This window comes from Protopterus annectens, chromosome 5.part0, assembly GCF_019279795.1.
Source record: "Protopterus annectens isolate FY-2018-M chromosome 5.part0, PAN1.0, whole genome shotgun sequence".
NCBI lineage: Eukaryota > Metazoa > Chordata > Ceratodontiformes > Protopteridae > Protopterus > Protopterus annectens.
The window spans coordinates 776,090,593-776,110,752 of record NC_056735.1 but is presented as its reverse complement, the minus strand read 5'-3'; the positions used below and the strand labels follow the sequence as shown (position 1 = coordinate 776,110,752).

The 20,160-nt window shown below is 42.3% G+C and overlaps 1 protein-coding gene across 1 annotated transcript in view; it reads right to left on the bottom strand.

Moving 5' to 3' along the window:
* Nucleotides 1–20,160, bottom strand: part of DDX10 (DEAD-box helicase 10) — a 1,393,858-nt gene that overhangs the window by 679,666 nt on the left and 694,032 nt on the right. The window lies entirely within an intron of this gene.

Sequence of the window (20,160 nt, the reverse complement as noted above, 5' to 3'; positions counted from 1 at the left end):
TATATTAGGAAAAGGATGCTAAGGAAGGAGCTGCCAGGTAAGAGGAAAAGAGGAAGGCCTAAGATAAGGTTTATGGATGTGGTGAGAGAGCACATGGAGGCGGTTGGTGTGAAAGAGCATGATGCAGAGGACAGGAAGAAATGGAAGCAGATGATCCGCTGTGGCGACCCCTAATGGGAACAGCCGAAAGAAGATGATGATGATGGAAGCCAACACTCTGTTTCAGAAAGTACAGTTGTGTACACTTACCATAAAAGTAGATGTTCGAGTATATTCACTGTTGCAGTTATCACATTTGGGTTATCTACTTGCAGTAGCCCTAAGTCGGCCTGATTATCAAAGTCTTGGGTCCTGCGTCGGTTGCTGTCTCATCTTCAGTGATGTCAGGTAGCAGGGGTATAAAGCATGCAGCCAATGCCATTACATCAGTTTTTCTTGCCCCAGATGTCAGGTGACCCCTAATGGGAAGCAATTAAATATATATATCTATATCTATATCTATATATATATATATATATATATATATATATATATATATATATATATATATGTATATGTATATCTATGTATGTATATATCTATATCTATATATATATATATATATATATATATATATATATACAATGGTATATCTCCAACACAAAAGCAAATACACCACAAAGCTTTTAAGCATAGAAAAGGAGAGTAGAGGTATAGCCAAAAGAAGTCAGGGGGCTGGAGGGAGGGTAACCAGGACTGCAACAGTGAATACACTCGAACATCTACATTTATGGTAAGTGTACACAACTGTACTATGTTCTTCGTGTTTCACTGTTGCAGTCATCACATTTGGGTAGATTCTCAAAGCTAAGGATGAGAGGACGAAATCAGATAGCCTTAGGACCAGCTCTAAGGCCCTGCAAGAATGCAGTAGCAAAGCCAGCTCTGGATTTAGAGAAAACAGGCAAATGATAATGCTTGGTGAAAGTATGTACAGAACTCCAGGTAGCAGCTTCTAGGATATCCCTGGTAGGGACACCTCTGAGAAAGACTGTGGAGGTAGATGCAGCCCTGGTTGAATGGGGTCTAATCCCCTGTGGGATAGGATTTCCATGCTGTTTATAGCAGAAATGAATGCAATGGCCTATCCATTTAGAAATGGTTTGCTTTGAAATAGCTTTCCCCTCTGCCCCTGCAATTGTTCAGATTTCCTTTGAGGTTTAGTCCTGTCAAAGTAAAATCTCAGTTGTATGTGCACATCTAAGGAGTGCAGTATGCGTTCCCGTTTGTTCTGTGGATTAGGAAAGAAGGTTGGCAAATGAATGGACTGATTAAGAGCCACACTGGAAACCACCTTGGGCATGAAGGAGGGATTGGTCCTAAGGGAGACTCTGTCCGCATGAAAGATGAAGAAAGGCTCCGCTGCCATAAGGACCTGTAATTCACATACACTTCTTGCTGAAGTGATTGCTAAAAGGAATGCTGTTTTCCAAGAAAGGAATTTCAACTCTGCACTTGCAGCCAGCTCAAAAGGAGGAAGAGTGAGTTTTTTCAATACAAAGTTAAGGTCCCAGGCTGGAGTTGGGGCTTTCCTAGGTGGTCTTAAGGTTTTTTGCCCCTCTGAGGAACTGCTTGAGCAGTGGATGAGAGAAGAGGGGTGGTTCTGTGTTGTAATGAGCTGAAATGGCAAATTTTGTCCTAGGTCTCTTACAAGGGGAGGGTTGGCTTCCCCTGATTAAAGTAATAAGGTCTTCAGCCATTCTTATTATTTGCTTTTTAGGCATAGAGGCCTGAGCATGAAGTCTGGGCGTCGGTTTCTAGGCATGGTTCGAGTTTTAGGCCTTAAAGAAGAAGGTGGCGTCAGTTTTATATGCAAGTCAGTAGGCCTAAATACATCCTCAGAAGCCGTTGCCTACACAGTGGCTCTGGACCCATCCAAGGTAGAGACATCTGCAGGTTCCACAGTTGAAGCATCTCGCGGCATACCGGGCCCCAAATGGGTCTCAGTAGAGGCCTGCGAATTTGAAGTAGCGGGTATCAGGGGCTGCAAAAGCACCTCACTGAGTACCGGTGAACTGGTGACTGGCTTAGGAGAAGTGTCGTCGGCAGCTTTGGACCTAGGGGGCCTGTCTCTGTCTTTATCTTTGTGTTTTTTCAGAATGTCAGTAGTCAGATGGCTTTCCGAAGACATATCTGGATAACTGAACAGAGAACTGAAATATTTAGAAGCGTAAATATACCGACGATGGATAGTTCGTTGGTTATATAAGGCACAAAGCCGACAGCGAGGTACGTCGTGGTCAGGGCCTAGGCAAGGAATACAGTACGAATGAAAATCTTTATGAGGTATTTGCTTTCCACAAGAAATGCAATTATTAACTTTTACTGATATTGGTAAAGAGCAAGAAAACGTTTCCCCAACAGGGTACTTAGCTTTAGTTTAAGACTTCAGTTCTGAAACTCGAAAACAAAAATTTCAGGAGTCAGCCGACCGGCACTTGCGAACTGCTTTGAGCACTGCACGGCAAGAAAGACTGATTTATCGGCGTCGGCTGCATGCTTTATACCCCTGGCTACCTAACATCACAGAAGATGAGACAGCAACCGACACAGGACCCAAGACTTCGATAATCAGGTCGACAGAGGGCTACTGCAAGCAGATAACCCAAATGTGATGACTGCAACAGTGAAACACGAAGAACATCATCAGGAAAGCTTGTTGCTATCAGACAGGCTGTCAACAGAGTGAAAGGAGACAAAGGAGGAGCAGAGGTAGGAGAAACAGCAGATGGCCTTATATTCCCAACATTGTAGTTAATACAAGAAATTCTAGGTATTTAACCATAGTTTTTTCAAATGTGAAGGGCGACATTTGAAAATTTTAGAGAAGGAACAATAGTCCATAGTAGAAGGGCAGATACGGTGGACACAATAACAGAACTTAAAAATTTCACTAGGGCGTCAAGCTTAAACTTTATTTTGAAAGCACTGGCTGTACAGTTGGTAGAGTGCATTTAGCCTCCTCAGTTTAGCTACAGCAACATCAGAAAAAGTAAAAGAACTGAAATTAAGGCTCTGTTAAATAGTAAACCAATTAGAAAAGTTGGCACTTACGTATTATCACAACCACGCATTCATCCCAGCAGTTTAAATGTGCGATTGAAACCAGGCATTCTTGGCAGCATTCCATTCTCAGTGAAATAATGTGCTGCCGAAAATGTCGAGAATGCACAGTTGTGAAAATACATCTTCTATGCAACCAAGAAAGCGTTACAAAGCATGGTTGAGATAATACTTTGTAAAAAAAAAAAAAATTGCAAACAAGTCTTCTGTCTTCAATTAAATTTAATTAATTCTAGCACACCAGCAATATTTTAGCTGAAAATATAAGGCAGAAGACTTTTTTTTTTTTTTTTTTTACAAAGTATTATTGCAACCATGCTTTGTAATGCTTACTAATCAGTTAAGCTACATAAACAACTGAACATGAAAGACGTTTTAGAGAAAGCGTGGAAATAGCAAGTATGCTTTCTATCATCTTGTAGATGTCATGCTACCATTTCTGGGAGAAGGTTTTATCTTAAATTATAAACTTTGCTATTATATCTGCGAGAAGGGATTAAAATATCTTTAATTACATTTGCTTCTTGATTAAACGGTTAAGCAGCACAGACATATGAATTGATGCACACTAGACAGAAAGTGTGCAAGTACGCTTTCTCACAAGCTTTCTCTCCAGTGTCTATCATGTTCATGTTCTAAAGTGTACTTGCAGCTACTGTAGAAATGTGGTTGCAATAACATGCAAGTATCAAACATTCTACAGGTTATCTAAACAGAAAAATGTTGCTGTAAAATAACTACGGGAGAGTTCAGATTTAATTAAACGCTTGTAATGGAGAGGTTTTTTTGCCAGGAACTTGCCTAAAGGGACCTCTAACTTCACCCAGTTGGCCAAATCATTCTAGTGACAGAGGAGCAAGTATTCTCCAGCTATGCAAGAATTCTATGGCCCATTTACTCCTACTTGGAAACTCCCAGTCAGCAATCTATTCATTGGCGAAAGTCATATGGTTGGGCAGTGATCCAACCTGCCTGCCCTGGAGTGTGATCCATCTTCTCCCACTGGCAGCATCTCTGACTCCACAATCACTGCTTCCTGTGGAACACAGCAATGCCACTTCCTCTTAGCTGCATAGTATAAATGCATTATGGCAGAGTAGGCTTGGCTAGTGTGAAACTACACAATCAAATCACCTACTTGATAAGCCAGAACCACCTGAACTGATGGAAACACTAGAAAAAGATAATAAAACATTTATTCAATAACTTAAAGGACAAAACTGTAGGCAAGAGCCAGTTTGACAATTTCCAAATTTTGCACTGCATTTTTCTGAAGTTGACTAAATATGACAAATTGTTTTCTGGGGAAAAAAAAGCCCTGTAACAGAGGGGAAAGCTTACACCTAACAGCCAATCCCAACGAAACCCAGATCCACTGTAGAGGAGGACTGACAAAAGTTACAATCAATTACTTGCAAGAGGAAGATGATTAAGTTTTTTAGATGCTACTACAGCGCCATCATATTCAGAAAGGGCAACAGAATGCAGCAAAGAAAAAAAAAACTGAGAACAGGGAATCTTACTGGAGGGACATATCATATCACTCCAGATTTACAGGTAGAGAGGGACATCATTCTGAGATTATTTTCAACTACAGCTTTGCCTCCTTAATAAATGGGCATTTTTCAAAGAGCAGTCCCCGAAGAGCTGATTGTCCTTTTTTAAAACACTTTTATTAAATTATCATTTAAGATATACAGATAAGATTAACAGAAAAGAAAGTAAACTATACTGAAATTTTTCTATTAACATACATTATATATCACATATATTTTCTTTAATTCCTGCCTTCTCTTAAACCTGCCTCATTCTCTTCCTAAACATTATTCAGCATATATTTTCCCCACAATTTCCATTTATTTCTATGGGATATGCTAATTCCTTTTTCAAAAGATCCCCTTTCATGTTCTTTTGTATCTTTAATAACATTTAATACTTTAATATAGTTGGTTTACACTTTGATTTCCATTTTCTAGTAATTGCTTTTTTGGCAGCCAACAGAATTAAATTCAATAAGGCTTTACTATGTTTAGGCAATTCTAATTCTGTGTCCTATCACAAAAGAAACATTTCCTTAGTTACAGCCAAGTGGTCACCCAATATTCCTGACAGAGTACTATCTAGGGAATTTTTAAAACCTCCCAGCTCATTACACTCCTAAAACATAAGTTTCCCGTTACAGCTTTCATCCCCATCACACGACTACCTGAGGAAAAATTCTTTGAAGTCTACTTGGGGTATAAATATATCTAAGCAAACACTTCCAAGTAAAGATCTTAAACCTTCTGGACTTTGTTGCATACTTGGGAATCATACACATGTCCTCCTATTGTTCTCTTATAAATTGCTTTTGTTCTCTCTTCCCAGTCTAGTCTAACGTCCTTTGAATGATTCTTATAGGGATCATGCAATATTGTATATGCCTTACTATTTATCCCTCTTTTAACAGCAGTTTCTCTTGTAGATTCAACTAATAAATCAACCAAAAAAAGTATTTCACTTAAGATTACCACATTCCCTTCTCTTTGCTTATAGTCTGATATCAATCCTTGGCAGGGGAGACGGTCTCTAGCTTGCAGTCCAAACTTCTTCTTGGCCTCATCCTACTCTATTATTGTTCCCACTCTAGTTATTTTCTTCGAATAACCTTGGTTCCTTTGCCAGTTTTCTTAAGTAAATTCCAACTCCCTCTTGCCTATTTTCTGTATCCCTACTTAACAGTAATCCCTACTGGCAAAATCTCCTTTCTCAATTCTTGTGTTGGCTTAGTTCTTAGAATATTTTCTGCTCCTTTATGAACATAATATTGTACATGGTTATTATTCTCTTTGAGGATCTGCATACAAAACCCTACTCTATTTCTTCATCATCCGTTTTGAATAATAATCTTCTGCTTGTGTTATGGAGATGAGCTTTAACTGTGTAGTTCTAAAATATTCCTTCAAATCAGGTAATCTAAACCACCTTGTTCAAATGGAAGGATCAATGTATCCCATTTAACGCTTGCCTTCTTAGATAAACTCAGTTCTTTATTAATTATTGTCCATAACTTTTCTTCTGGTTAATAAAAAATATGCCTGTCCTGTATATAAAATTAAAGGAACGAAAAACATTCTCACTGCTCATATCTTACAATTCTTATTCATAAACAAAAGCTTCAAGTTTCTTGGTTTTTGTATTATCATTTGTTTGGTCTCTTCCCACATATCTTTAGCTGCCTTAAGATAAGCCTTTTTTAATCCAAACTCCTAAATACTTTCATTTTATCATGTCCCCATAAATATGGGTATCACTGAACCAATCTGTGTGTGGGTACATAATTTATGGCTATAGCTTTTGCTTTATCTTCATTACTTTTACATCCACAAAAGACATGAAACTGTCTCAAAATGTTCCACAACACTGAGATGTCCTTTTCCGGATTTATAAAGTACAAAATAACATCATCTGCATATAAATCCAACATTTCTTGATTACCGAACTAATTATATCCTTGCATTTCTGAATCTCTTATTTTTTTTGCCAAAGGCTCTAAATATAAAGCAAATCACAAAGGGGAAAGAGGACACTCCTGCCTGGTTCCCCTGTTGAAACACAACTTATCAAAGAGGAATCCTCCCACTTAAATTCTTGCCTCTGATCCTTCATATTTAGTCATTAACCTTACTACTGCACCAGGGAATGCAAATGCTTCGATGATTACTCATAAAAATCACAACTTGCACTAGCGAATGTGTTTTCTGCATCAACACCCAAAAAACAAAAGTGGTACTTTCTTACATTCTGTTTCACTCAAGATCATCATTGTTCTATTAATGTTGGCAAATGTTTGCCTCCCCTCCAGAAAGCTACATGGATCCAAAGCTATCAATTTTGGCTACACCTTTGCCATTCTTTTAGTTAATATAGACATAAACATTTTATAATCATAGTTTAAAAGTGAAATGGGTCTATATGAAGCTTGGTCTAATGGGTCTTTACTGTCCTTATGTAATAGAGCCACCATCGCTCTCCTCCAAGGTGTTGAAGGTTCTCCTCCATTTAAAATACTCTTAAAAGTCTTTCAGCTTTTCCAGGTTAGGGGGCTGCCACAGCGAACTCCAGTCCGCTAATGATTGGCAGTGGATTTTTTCGGTGTCGAGTTGCCAGCCCGACGCCCAACCTTCAAGGAAGGCACACAAATTCACGCACGCATCTACCTGCACGTCTTTAAATGTAACTCGACCACTGGGAGGACATTCAGACCCCACATAGAAGGCACTTCAGCCAAGAATTGAACGGGAGAACCTCTTGCTGTGAGGCGATGGCGCTAACCGCTGCACCACTGTGGACCGTTTAAAATACTATTAAACAAAATTTTCCAGGATGAACTTTCTTCATTCCTAAGTTCCAAACTTCCACTAGAATACCATCTGTTCCTGGAGACTTTCCTAAAAATGATTATACATCACAGTTTTATCTTACTTCCTCCTATCTTAACTGTCAGTTGTTGAGCCTCATCTTCCTCTAACCTTGACATAATTAAGCCTTCCATAAATATTTCCATTTAAGCTCTTTTGCGATTTCCACACTTCTCTGTTTTATAAATTTTTCATAGAATTTTCAAAATATCTTTAATACTTCCACAGGATTTCTGTTTATTTTTCTTCTTATAAGTTCTCTATGTTTGGTGACAACCCTTTATATTTTCTTTGCCTACGTCATTACGCTAAAAGTTTTTGTGCACTGGAATGATAAAAAAAAAACAGCTTCTTAACAGCAATCTTTCTAAACTCATGCAAATTATCCAGATACTCCCTTAACTTCTCTTTAGCACTCTGTATTTGTGCCTCTTGTTCTGCGAGATTTCACTTATTCTGCAATATTCTAAACTTTGTCAGTCCTCTAAGAAATTCCTATTAGTTCTTAAACATCTTTCTCTCTTAATTCTAGCTTACTTTTAAACTCCATTTTTATTGTGTCACACTAATTATAACTTCAAAGTATATTACTATCTTCCCTAGTAATTCCCAAATAATTTCCACTACCCATTCCTTAAATTCCTCAGTTTTAACAGTAAGCAAGGAAAACACCAGTGTCTTATTTTTACTTCATTACCCTGCATTTATGTCTGTTTTTATTGATCAATGATCTGAAGTAGTAACTGGATGTGTGTCAAATCTTTCAATTAAATGCACATGCTCCTGTGAAATATACCTTCTATCTGGTCTAGCCCAGCCATTGTACCATGTGGAATAATATATAAATTCTGTTAAAGTTCCTGCTGGACTGGCCTTCTTTAAATTGACATCTTCCATACCAAGTATTTTCACAAATTTCTTCAGAAATTTACCATCTCTTGTTATATTTTCCCTTATAGGCCCCCTAATACATCATCACCTCAAATCAAGTTCCACTCCCCACCTATAAATAATATTCCCTGCAGAATACTGATCATTTCTCCCCAAATTTTCTTCAGCTTCTTAACAGCGGTTTTTGGTGGAATATAAATACATGCCAGCATAATCCTCTTCCCTTGCCAATAGCCATTTACTACCAGAAATCTATCATGACCCTTAGTCCTGTGACCTCTCCTGACCCTTAACCTCACCTTGTGCTTTATATCTAGCATATACCTTTCCTTTCCCTTGAAGTCACTCTATGTTCTGACCTATTTCTCTTACCTCTCCCATATCCTCATGTTTGTCTTTCTTTTTCTCTCATCTCTTGACTTCTATCTCTTCCCTATCTTCTCACATTACTTTTTTCCTCCTTCTTCTCCTCCCACTTTCTATTTTATTTCTTATTGTAGTAGGAGCCATATGGCATAGCCTGTCTGTAATTATTAAGAAGCCCTTGAAACTGTCCTATCTCTAGTCAGGACTTTTAATGATGGCGTGCCTTACTTTTTGTGAATTTTATCACCAAGTTTATTATTATCAATTTGTATTTGTTTTATTACTAATGTTGTCTTACTTTTATTCTTTGTGTTTATTAATAGTATGTCTCATTGTTATGTTCTATGTGGAGCTTTTCTCCCCGGGCCTCTACTGAAAATGGAAATATATCCAGCTAGACTAGCCCGGTCAACAAATGTAAAATAAATAAATAATAATAAAATAAATAAATAAAATAAATGGTTGTCTTTTTCCCTGGTCTATTACTACTGGAGCCCTTTAGTAATTAGTATAATGAACACCCTTTTCTTTTGTCTCTGATATTCTGAATATCCATTATGAAATCCTTTCTTTTTCAAATTCACATGCTCACTTATTTCCAAATGTGTCATGCAGCATTGCTATTTGCACTCTATATTTCTTAACATAATTCCCTACTCTCTCCTTTTCATCTATACCTATAAAGGCCATTTAATTCCAAGATAATATAGACAGCACAGCCCTTATAATAAAAAGCTATTGTTCCCACCTACTACGTCACAGTTTTATTTGAATGTGTATTTCCAACTTGTGTGTTACATGAATACACTAATATTTGGCAGGCTGATCTTTTATACAGTTGTTTCTTATCATTCCCATTTGAACCAATGTCACATTTTTCATGATATTTTGTTTTAATGAAAACCTTTAAACAAAAAAATTAAATACATTCTCAGCACAACCATCCTCTATTAACTTAGGACAAACATACAAAATATGTACTTCTTAAAAGATGAAGTTTACCCATTTACCCTCCAGATGGAAACAATAGCCCCAATTCGACAGCTGCAACCACAGGCATTAAGTAACCTAAAACTAAGGTTACCCATGATACAGCCAGTGTTTCCCCACTTGAAATTATTGCGGTCTGTCTTTTTCTTATCTGTATTACCCTTCCCAGATAAGAAAATTAGCTTTAATACTTTCAGAAAACAACTTTTAGCCTTAAGAAAACATGTACCAGCTATTTTAAATAAAACTAAATTGTACGCTGCTCTATTAAAAGCATTAAGGCTGCTATAGAGGGTGCTCTCTCATTTACTTTTCAAAAGTTCAAACTTTATTTTTCATTAAACTGCTTGCCATTGTACCTTTAAATTTTACACTGCCCTCAAAAGAATGCTCAGAACTCTCAAGATTAACTGCTTGCACCTGCAGACAATTCCATCTCCGTGTAAAAGTAGTCGGCAACGAATCTTTGTAAATATCACTCAGAAGAGAATGTACAGCTGCCTTCAGCTGCAGACCTCTTGACTCCCACTGAATAATTGTTAATGGATAAAAATGGCCTACTATCTTTGCAGATGTAATAAATTTGTTTTTTTTATGGCTTTCATCAGTTCGTCTTATTTTTTTAAGCTGACTTGCTTACAAAAACAAAGCAAAAACATTTGTTTATAGCTGAAGTCAAGGGCATTAATCTGGACATTCACTCTTGTAAAAATTAGAGAAAATATCTTAATTCTACACATAATTACTGTATTAATCCAGACATTCACTCTTGTAAAAATAATAGAAAATTTATTAATTCTACATATAATATTGGTGCACTTTTATACCCCACTCCCTCGGCCCAAAATCACAGTATAGTAACATTCCACTTGCTTTTACTCAGCTTTTCTTTTCTTGTTATAAAGTAAAGCCTATATCTCTTGCAACTAAAAAAGTACATGTTTACTGCAATATTTAAACACATACAAAAGTCACTGGAAAGACTCTTCCGACATTCAAAATACCCTTGACTAGACACTATAGAAAACTGCTTTACTATATATAACATGCAGTTTATATTATGGAACACTTTTATACAAATATAAGAACAAAACATATTTTCCATTAGTGTCCTTCAAAACATTTATGACAAAGTGTGGCAAATGCTGTCAGTACATCCATAAGTTTAACAAAAAGTCAACAAAAGTCTAGTCTTTCTCAGCAACTTTTTCTTGCAAAGACATATTTCAGAAATGTAACTGATGCTATATAGTCTCCAATTTGTACACTAATTTCAGTGTTGTTGGTCTTCTTCCTGTTCCTCTCCATCTCCCAACACCACACTCTGGTTCTAGCCCAAGGTACTCATGATTCTTCTACTCAACTCCACTGCTTTTTTTTCTGTTTCTCAACTATTTTCTTTGAACATTTGAAAAGATTTTGATGGCAAAGTCTCCTTACAAGCCTTACTGTCAAAAGAATGAGAAAAGTCCCCTTCTGTTTGCTGGCTCACTTTTCTTGGATAAACTGTATTTCCTCTTTTGCCTGTTTTGCCCAAAAATGTCACTGATCCTCCATGAAAAATTATTCTGAAGACAGTTGGATAAAGCAGCTTGAATCTTATATCTGCCTCTCAACATTCCAGTTGTTGGGGTAAATTTGCTTCACTTCTGTCTGGTGTACAGTGAATAATCATTTTCCACAAGCACTCTGCTGCTCCAGTTTTTAACAGTTTTTTCTTCTGCCAGTGGTGTGTAAAGATAACTGTTTCTGATAGTATGGTTGAATCTTCACTAATACAGGTTCTGGTTGTTTTCTCATGGCCAGATTTATAGCAGACACTCTATGTGCCCCTACAATTAATAAATCCTGCTATGGAATACCATTCCAGTTGCTTATTTCTGCTTTTATAAAGGCAATACAGTCTAGTCCTTACAGTTTCTCTAGTACAGCTGAAATTCTCAGATCTTCTGTGCTTGCTTAGTCTTCTAACTCTTGCCATTTGTTGAAACTGAGAAGCCTCATACTTGGACAGCCTTTTCTTCATTTCAACCTGATTTTTGCAGTTTATCAGTTTTTCTGAAGCTAGTTAAAAAACTCCCTCTACTTTGACCAGCTTTTTGTTACTGGAGTTAATATACTCCTTCGATACTGCATTTATTTTAATGACATCATAGTACATGTGATTTATTTCTTTCCTCTAAATTACTAGAGGGCACCTCTTGTACCAAAGTTTTTTTTGTTAAACACCTGCAGGATTCTTCCCAGCAACCGTCTTACCGTCACTCTTTCTGGCTGATTTTTTTAAGGTGCTCTAAATTTCTTCTTTGCTGTCATCCATTCAGTGTATTTGCTGTCAAACATTACATGGCCATTCGTTGAACACTTATTTAGCGAAGCTGCTCTTCATTGAATGGCAAATTTTAACTAGGGCAAGCCAGAGGTTGGCCACCATCTGGAATTTGCCCTTTCCCCACTGCAGTGCAATGTTGGAGTTGGTATATTTAGTTAGGGGGGCTGTAGAGGGTGCAGCCCCCCACCTGGGCAGGTTTTATTTATTTATTTTTTTTTTGCGGTCGCTCGGTTGGTCAACCCCTTGTTTGGGTTGCTCCAAATTTGAGTTGATCCAAATCTCTGCTCCAATTCAAGATCACTAATTACAAAGTTTAATTCCTCAGTAAAAGCCATAGTTATTGAGATATTCACACTGATACTGGTTAGGGCTATAATGTGCCCACCTATACGAACCAAATTAAGCAGCTACTCATATGGAGGAAAAAAAGCTAGCCTCCCCTTTTCTGATGTTAACCATGATTCGATGGTGCTCATTTCTAGCATTCCCATTTTTTTTCAGTGACCAGTAACCTTCAGAAGCTGAAAATGAAATGGTAGGAGACACACCACTAACTGAAGATTAGTTACTCACCACCAACTTCCACCAACAGCTGCTGTGCTGAAGAATTGTAGATTGAACTACTACACCACTAAAAGCTCAAAGAGAAGGAATTCTTATGCCCTTGCTTTCTTAATACTGGAAGACAGACTGACTCAACTTTTATTAGTGTTCTAAGGCATTTTTCCACAGCACTCGAACTCAAGCCAACTGGTTTCACATAGGGAGATCCTTTATACTCTCTGGGGCAGCAGAGAATTTGAAGCAGACTCATTCGAGGGTGAAACTAGTCAAACAGTTTTTGTGTTTACCTGACTGCCTCAGGCTGGGGTTTGGAAGGGTTTTTATCTTGCTAGTACAAAAGAGTTACCTTTGTGTGAATTTGTGCTTGTCTTGCTAGAAGCCACATTGCGCCTGACTGCAACTGCTTCCTAAACTGATAAGTATATTTTTTGCACTTGATTTAACTATTTTCAGTGACTGACTGAATTAGAAGTTATATACTCACCATAACGTTCCATCTGAGTAGGTAGTTCATTTGTCTGCAACCTGTGGGTTACGGATCCGATATCGGATCCGAGCCGGCAACTTGTTTCAAGCTAATGGATCCGAGCTCCTAGCTCCTCCCTTCACCCATAATTCCCTGCTACCCCTCCATGACCTCAGATCGAGTTTGCCCCTCAATATATATCCAACAAAGGATATCTAACAACTAGTAGATCCGAAGAAGGTCAGGGGGAAGGAGGGGGGGGGGGTGGTTGCAGACAAATGAACTACCTACTCAGATGGAACGTTATGGTGAGTACATAACCTCTAAATCTGAAGTAGGATGTTCATTTGTCAGCAACCTGTAGGACAGAGTCCCCAGCTACCTGCACCTTGGGTGGCCATCATAGAAGGATATTACGAAGCACCGCAGAGCCAAAGGATGCTCTCCCTCTAGAAAGCAGCTGTCCTATAAATATAAAAACGAAGCTGCCTATGAACATCCAATGAGTGCAGCTTGTGCTCTCCCTTATTTTGATATTTAGGGAAGAAAACCGGTAAATTTATGGATTGATTTATGTTGGTTTCTGATGCTATCTTGGGAAGAAAGGAGGGACTGATCCTGAGGTACACTCTATCTGGGTGAAATATCAGGTAAGGAGGCTTCACAGAAAGAGCCTGAAGCTCCGACACTCTTTTCGCTGAAGTACTGGCTACAAGGAACGCTGTTTTCCATGACATGAATTTGAGATCTACTGAAGCAGCGGGTTCAAAGGGTGGAGCAGTCAAGGCTTGAAGAACTAATTTAAGATCCCAGGGGGGTACGGCTTCTTTTACAGGGGGTCTAAGTAAAAAGGTACCCTTGAGAAAGGTTTTACACAATTTGGCCGACATCAAGAGCCCTGTATCATGTCCCACATGGTAATGAGATATGGCTGCCAACTGCACTTTGACAGTTGAAGAACTAGCGCCTTCCTGAAAGAGTTCAGTTAGGAAGTCTAATATGGATGGAAGAGGAGCCGTAAAGGGATCTAGATCGTGGTGCTCCGCCCAGATGGAAAAATGTTTCCATTTACTGTGATACACTTTCCTGGTGGAGGGCTTATGCGCTGCCACGAGGATGGCTTTGATTGGTGAAGAGATACCGGGAGTCCTAACTAGGAGTGGAACTGGAGCAACCAAGCTGTCAGTTTCAGATTGTCCAGGTTTGGAGTTGGCAAGTCCAACAGATGGGAGATGAGATCCGGAATGGGATATAGAATCCAAGGGCGATTCACAAGGTGAGACCACAGGTAAGGGAACCAAATTTGCCGAGGCCAGAATGGGGCAATGAGAATCATCTTGCTCACCCAACTGCGAGGCTTTCTGTAAGAGTTGTATCATCATTAGCAGAGGAGGATAGGCATAGAGTAGACCGGGTGGCCAAGCATGCACCAGAGCGTCTCTTGGAGTCTCCCCTGGAGGGGGGATTAGAGCGAAGACATTGTCGCATTTGGTGTTTGATGGAGATGCAAAAAGATCGCAGCAGGGTTGCCCCCATGTTGCGAATATCTGCTTCGCTACTAGAGGATTGAGAGACCACTCGTACGGTGTAAGAAGGGTGCGGCTGAGCCTGTCCGCTAGGATGTTGGTCCTCCCCGGAATGTGCGTTGCATTCAGAAAGCGGTTGGTGGAGATCGCCCATTCCCACACTCTCATGGCTTCGCGGCATAGAGGGTAAGATCTGGTTCCCCCCTGTTTGTTGATATACCAGACCACCGGCATGTTGTCCGACTGAATTGCAATCTTTCCTGTGGGGAGGAAGCTCTGAAGTGCTTGCAACTCCAACAGCACCGCTCTCATCTCCAGAACATCGATATGCAGGGAGGTCTCTGTATCGTTCCATGTGCCTTGGACTGTCCTGCCTGAATAATGCCCCCCCACCCGAGGTGGGAAGCGACCGTGGTCACTGTGGTGATAGGGGGAGAGGTGCAGAAGGGACGGCCCGTATGGAAGTTCGATGCTTGGAGCCACCATAGTAGCGTCCTCCTGCAAGCCTTGCTGATAGCAATGGGATGGTGGAGCGGAAGGGATAGGAAGGACCATTGCACTAACAGAGTCCATTGCAGTACTCACATGTTCAAACGGGCGCATGGAAGGAGCGTAATCGCTGCCACCATGGAGCCTAGTGCCCTCAGGACCAATTCCGCTGGTGAAGCCTCTGAATGAAGGATAGCCCGCACATGAAGTTGTAGGTTCCGGATTCTCTTGGAAGTTAGGAAGGCTCACAAATCACTGGTGTCTATTCTGGCACCTATGAATTCTATGACCTGCGTCAGAGCCAGTAGAGATTTGCCGACATTGATAGTAATGCCTAGTTGTGGGGCTAGATGGAGAAAGAAGTCTCTGGCCGAGCAAAGTAGTTGCCTTGTTGGTGCGGACAGGAGCCAGTCGTCCAGGTACGGAAAGACCTGATTTCCCTGGAGTCTCAGGTGGGCCGCAATCACTGCTAACACCTTGGTGAACACCCTGGGGGCTGTGGTGAGGCCAAAGGGAAGGACCCTGAACTGGTAGTGACTGGCCCCCAGCCAGAAGCGAAGGAACCTCCTGGATCGTTTGTCCATTAAGATGTGGTAGTACGCATCCTTGAGGTCTATAGAGCACATCCAATCATTTTCCCTCAAAAGGGGGAGGATAGATTGAAGAGTGACCATTCGGAATTTTTCATTGGTTACTGACAGGTTCAAGCGGGAAAGGTCTAGGATGGGTCTCAAGCCCCCCGTCTTTTTTGGCACCAAAAAGAACCTGGAGTAGAACCCTAATCCGAGCTGGTCTTGGGGGACGGACTGGATGGCTCTTTTTCTTAGCAGCTGCTGTATTTCTGTGGCTGCGGCCTCCCTCTGATCGGGTGGTACATCGGGGAGGTTCTTGGATTGGGGGACATGAAGTATTGGTATTTTGTACCCTCTGGATATGATGTGAAGCACCTAGCGGTCTGTTGTGATGGACTCCCATGCCGCTAGGTGTTCCGAAAAATGCCTCCAGAGTGGAGCAGTCGGGCAACCCCTCAGGGCTGCTGTGCAGGCCGCTCAGAGAAAGGTTCTCTGGACCCAAAGTTTCTCGGAGCCCCTCTGCCCCTAGGGCGATGTCCTCCCTGTCAACTTCTGCCACAGCAGGACTGGTTGTCCGGAGCTGGTTGGGAATGTTGTGATTTCTGGAACTACATCTTCTTCTGACCCTTTTGGTTCCTCGAAAAGGACCGCTGGGGAGCAGAGAAGTGGACTCCGATGGCAGACAACATCTTCCCGTCCTTCTCGCTCTGGACAAGTGTCTCACAAACTGTTTTGCCAAATAGGGCAGAACCATCAAAAGGGGTGTTCACGAAGGATGCTTTAAAGGGCTCCGTGAAGTCGCAATGACGGAGCCAGGCCTGACGTCTCATGACTAGGCCTGCTCCGCTAGCCCTAGCGGCTCCCTCTGTGGCGTGGGACAACAGCCGCATAGAGGTGTTTGAAATCGATCTCAGAGTGGCCATTCGGGTGGAGTACAACTGTTTGTCCTCCTCCGACATGGACTCAGGGGGTGGGTGCAGCGTATTCTTTGATAAGATCCCGCTGCATCCTGATGACATGTGCCGAGACCTTACCGAGAAGTTCGCTGAACTAAAGACTCGCTTCCCTAAGCGATCCATCAAACGGGACTCTTTGCTCGGTGGATGGACTGAGGGACTCTCCTGAGCCAATTCCCTCTTTGTGGCTGCCGCCGTCAACATGGCATCTACGGGGGGCCCCTTACTCCAATGTGATCGGTCTGAGGGGGGGGGGCTAAGAATCCTATCTGGGCGCTTCGGTATTGGCGCCATGGTGTCCGGATCCTTCCATGCCCTGGTGGTAATGAGGTCCACCAGGGGGTCGGCTGGAGGGGACACCCAAGAGGTAGACGGGCCTGCCTCGAATGCCTCCAGAAACACGGACTCGTCAGAGGAAGACTTGGGGGAAGACCACCCACCTCTGATTCTCAGCATCTCCATGATGTCTCCAAAGGAGACATCCTCAGGGGGCGATCTTGGGGAGCCTTCCCCTTCCTCCAAGTCCGTGCCCTCGGTTAAGGACTCAGGGGAGTCCACGTGCCTCCTTTTGCACTTATGCTTGCGGGGAGCTTCCTCGGTGGGACTGTCCGAGGAGGCCTCGCCAGCAACATCTTGTTCCAATGGAACTGTCTGTGACATCGAAGCAGGCTGTCCCTTTGGCCAGGTGATTGAAGCCTGGCCCAGCAGAGAGGGAGTGCAGGGAGGAGTCGATGCAAGGACTGGGGGTCCGGATGCTCTCAACAGAGCCCTCTCCACAACATCGAAGGCCGAGGGAGAGCCACTCTCCAATGGATCCGAAAGTCGGCTCCCACTCGGATCTGATGAAGGGATTGGAGCCGGCACCGAGACCGTCGGATCCGAGGGACCAGTGTGCTCCGACCTGGAAGGAGCCGAAGGCACACTGAATCGCCCGGATCCGAAGCTCGGACCATGGCTCCGAGAGGTCGGATCCAACAGGCACCAGGGCAGGGTCGGATCCGAAGTACCAAGTACTGTCGGCGCCGACCCACCCCTGGCTCCAAGGCTGCTCGGCTCCGAACGCTCCGAACCCGGGTAACGGGTCGGAGAAGGAGCAATTGGTTGGAAAAAAGGTGTCGAGCTCCCCCCCTGAGGGAGGGGAGGCAAGAGCACTCCCATCTGCAGCTGGGCCTGGATGAATCTTTGCATCATCCGGTCCAAGTCTGCATCGGATAAACTGAAGGTAGATCTCGAGGAGGCCACCGAGGCAGGCCTGGAATGCCGCCTCGATGACCTCGACGGAGATCGGGTCTCCTCCTCCTCGGGCCCCGGGGAGAAACAAGGGGATCGGAGCCGAGGAGGAGGAGACCTCGAAGCAGTGGAGGGAGAAGCCATTTAGCTGGCGGGGCCGAAACGGAGGTCTCTGCCTGCCGCTTGTGGTGCTTCTCCCTCTGTTTCTCCCTCCTGGCCTCCCTGTCCTCCGACACTTTAGCGGGAGTTTGAGTCCCGGACAGAGGCAGGGGGGCAGGAGTGGCAGCAACCACAGGCTGTGGTGGAGCCACGGGAGCAGCAGAGGTAGCGGAGGCCAAAGCCGAATCCGGGGGTAAAAGTCCCGCCAGGACCAGCTTCGACCTCCGCTCTTTCAGTGCCCTGGGGCTGAACGCTGCACAGATGGTACAGCCCGAGGTGAGGTGTTTAACCCCAAGGCACCGAATGCACCGAGTGTGGCCATCAGCCGGGGAGAGCTTATGGCCACACTCGGTACATTTAGAAAATATGGCTTTTGGGGCCTCAGCCATACAAAGAAAAGCAACTACACACAGGCCCCAAAAGAAACGCAACACACACTCACACACTAGCCACCAGCGAAGCGAGGGTAACTAATTAAAAAATAAGGAACCTAACACTGACACACTCTAAAAGGATTAGTTTTAACTAAAAAATAAATTCCTGACAGGAAGTACTTAGAAAAAGTAACTTTTCTTCACTTATCTGACGAGCTCAACAAGGATCCAGCCATCCACAAGCGCGGCAAACTAGATCTGAGGTCATGGAGGGTTAGCAGGGGATTATGGGTGAAGGGAGGAGCTAGGAGCTCGGATCCATTAGCTTGAAACAAGTTGCCGGCTCGCATCCGATATCGGATCCATAACCCACAGGTTGCTGACAAATGAACATCCTACTTCAGATTTATTACTTATCTGTGTCTGCATTTATATATTTGTGTGACTTCTGTGTTAAGTCTGTTTTTCCCACCCTCGCGCCCTACTGTTGTGTTGTGTTCTTAAACTTGCTGGCTTCTGTAGTGCCTGCCCCTACTATAAATTTGATCTGGGGCATTCCTCTCAGTCCTGTCTCAATAGCTCATTCTACCTAATACAGGTAGATCATTTGGGAAGGCCAACCCGCTTAATTTCTTAATCTTGAATTATCTTCTGTTCCTCCTCTCTCCTCTTCCATTTTACTTGAAACAAAATACTTTATTCAGCTGCTTTTACTGTATTTGTGCTTCCTTCTACTCTTTTACTTCATCTTGGTTTTTATGCTGATTGTTCTCTAAAGTATCTAATTGCATGTTTTCTGGTGCATTACTGCTTGTTTACAGCCTGTTTAAATTGTAAGTGTTATTCTAAGCCTCTTAGTTTTGGTTTAAGCAATTGGGATCTAGGTCTACCCCTTAGCTCTCCCTGGCCTCTCTCCACTCAGATTCTGAAAAAATATCGAAGGACAATTTCCTACAGTTTCTTCTGCCAGTCTGATTGATACGGGCATCCTGAGACAGTGTAGCAACTGCCTCATGTACATGGACAACCATTGACTAATATCACCTAGGAACACAATTTGTGAGAGATGCAATTATATTAGATACCAAGAGTCTATGCTCTCTCCCTCACAAGCCAGTATGTCAACACAATCACTACACCTCAAACATCACCCATACTTACACAACACACACCCACATATGTAGATGTTCTCAACAAAAACACACCCAAACAAAGGAGACCTCCCAGGCAAAAAACACACGTGAACTCCACAACACTCCACACCACATAGCATGCATAGTCCACACATCTGTGTCGCACAGCCACTAAGACTTAACCATAAACCCAACATATTAGTCATAGGAGACTCCATTATGAGACACACAGATGCGCCTCCCACCAGGCTGGATAAGGAGAAGGTCACAGTTAGTTGTTTGTCTGGTGCAAGAATCTGCCATATCATACACACACACTCAAGTCTCTCAACAACAGGTACTGTTTTGACTCTGTCATACTCTATTTTGGCGTGAATGACTTGAACCGCACCTCCCTGGACTAGAAACATGATAGAGGTTGCTGAATACGTGTCCCTGGCAAATATGTCCATAGCCTTAAGCAGCATTCTACCGTCATCCAAAATTATGCCTCAATACAAACAGAAAATGACTGACTTTAACAACTGGCTTGGTTCCTGGTGTCATTCCAGGGGGGATTCTTACCTGACAGCCTGGGAAGATATGATCGACAGACCATGATGCTTTGCCA